Source organism: Hypomesus transpacificus, chromosome 7 (assembly GCF_021917145.1).
Source record: "Hypomesus transpacificus isolate Combined female chromosome 7, fHypTra1, whole genome shotgun sequence".
In the NCBI taxonomy this organism is placed as follows: Eukaryota; Metazoa; Chordata; class Actinopteri; order Osmeriformes; family Osmeridae; genus Hypomesus; species Hypomesus transpacificus.
The window spans coordinates 10,186,252-10,188,905 of NC_061066.1; positions in this window are offsets into that span (position 1 = coordinate 10,186,252).

Here is a 2,654-nt window from a genome sequence, read left to right on the forward strand (position 1 = left end):
TTAATACAATATAAATAAAACCCTCACTGATGGCGTAAGGTCAAAGGGAACACTTCCTTATTGACAACCTGTTGTGGATCTCTTAAATTCGTAGATTCCCAACCTGTGGGCCGCTCGAGTAATACGTGGTCCGCCAAACCAATGAAAACTAAAGTATGAAAAATGAATAAATATCAAAATAATATTATGAACTGTTGGTAGGCTAAATGATTATTAAAATTCGTAAAAAAAAAAAAAAAAAAAGACATGTTGCCTTTAATTCATCACGACAGAAACGCCAATAGTTACGCTTCGCACGTTGACGAAAGACCAACTGATATTTCCACCTTAATTTGCATACGCCAACTTCACTATGCACGCATCACTTCCGCATATAGCATTATAAGCGAAGTCAATAACTTCCGGTAGCGAGCAGTTACGTTAGTTCTCAAACACAAAAAGCTGTTTTTTGGGGGGAGTTCTGGTTGTTTCCCCAAAATGACAATCAACAACAATGTACAAAGGATCAGTAGCGTAGCTTAATCATGACGAGCCCAGATGCTAAAAATATATATTCGGGCCCCTATTACCATCCATTGGCTATTTACCTTAAAAAGGAAATACTGTTGTTGGTAAGGCAGAGTGTTAATAGGTGTGTTCGACATCAACTGCGGCTGAATGGAACGACCGGCCAGAGTTGCCACTTGCTTTATGGCTCCGTAAAGTCGGACATTCCTGCTTCTCGGGGTTTGTGCCAGCTGCAGCCGGCTGTCGGCGCCACCGCGCTGCATGAAGTCGAACACACCTAATATTACTAAGTGTAGCAACACCGGTCTAATTAACAGATTGTCCACGCACGTTCTGCAACACAGATGTTCTCTGTAGTGAGCTCTCTCTGTTTCTCTTGCATCAGTGAACACAGTGAAAATTACAAGAAAATAAAAGTCAGGTTTTTGTTGTCCAATCACACTTTTTTATGCGTCATTACAGGAAGTGCATGCTTTGTATACTTTGTAACTGTCATCCTACTAACCGAAACTGGCGACAACATATAACATAACTTTTCAAAGGCAGCCTTCTTAATGCAAGAAAGCTTAGCTAAATAACAACAAAAAATAAAGGGAGATTGAGAGATCGTGGGAGATGGAGGGTTTGGCCAGGATGATGAGAAGGTCTGTTTTGGCGAGGTTCAGCTGGAGGTGGTGCTTGGTCATCCAGGCGGAGATGTCTGCGAGGCAGGCCTCGATCATAGCTGAGATCCCCGGATTAGTCGGAGGGAACGACAGGTACAGCTGTCGGTGTAACAGTGGTAGGAGAAGCCATTAGAGGTAATGATTGGTCCAAGTGAGGTTGTGTACAGGGAGAAGAGGAGGGGTTCAAGGATGGAGCCCTGTGGGACACCAATGGAGAGCTGGCGGGGGCCTGACACTTTGCCTTCCCAGGACACCTGGTAAGATCTTCCCGACAGGTAGGATGAGATCCACTGAAGTGCAGTGCCAGTGATGCCCATCTCAGAAAGTCTGGCAAGCAGGATCTGATGGTTAACCATATCAAATGCTGCAGAAAGGTCCAGCAGAATGATGACGGATGACCTTGAAGCCGCTCTGGCAGACTGGAGGGCAGTGATTACTGACAGGAGGGCAGTTTCTGTGGAGTGTCCAGTCTTAAAGCCCGATTGGTTGGGGTCAAGCAGGTTGTTCTGAGAGAGAAAGTTTGACAGTTGGTTCGATACAGTGCACTCAATTGTTTTGGAGAAGAAGGGTAGTAGTGATACTGGTCTGCAGTTCTGGAAGACGGCTGGGTTAAGGGAGGGTTTTTTGAGTAGAGGGCTAACTCTGGCCTGTTTGAAGGCAGAGGGAAAAGTCCCGGAAGTAAGAGAAGGGTTAAGGAGAATATAAATTATGATGGAGGGAGAGATGGTTTGAAAGAGAGGGGACTGGATCAAGGGGACAGGAGGTGGGGCGATGAGAGAGAATGAGGTCAGAGATCTCTGCCTTGGAAAGGGGAGAGAAAGAGTTCAGACATTTAGTTGGGTCAATCATAGAGGTGGGTTCAGGGAACCGATTGCTGATGTCGGCGACTTTTTTCTCTCAAAGAAGACGTCTACTGTCAGGGTGGAGGGGGTGGGGGAGGTAGAGAAAAGTTTGTGAGGGTTTGAGGAAGAGTTAATTTTGTTCAGGAAGTAGTGGGTTTTAGCACCAGTTATGCGAGCAGAGAAGGATTTACATTTAGCAAACACTCTTATCCAGAGCGACTTATAGTAAGTACAGGGACGTTCCCCCCGAGGCAAGTAGGGTGAAGTGCCTTGCCCAAGGACACAACGTCATTTTGGCATGGCGGGGAATCGATCCGGCAACCCTCTGATTACTAGCCCAACTCCCTCACCGCTCAGCCATCTGACTCCCACTTTAAGGAGGGAGTGATACTTATCAACGTCCAGACCGTCTTTGGACTTGCTCCATTTCCTCTCAGCTGCCCAAAGGATGGACCGTTATTCACGAATAACATCCGCCAAGGGCAATGTGGATAACAGGGTGTTGGTGGCAGTGTCAGTGGGGTGTGACGTAAACTCGTCAATGGGAGGGAGGATGATACAATGGAGGAGAAATGGGACGGTATAGGGAGCGGAGGTTGCGGCGGAAAGTTACGAGGGGAGGGGAGGTAGAAAGGGTTTT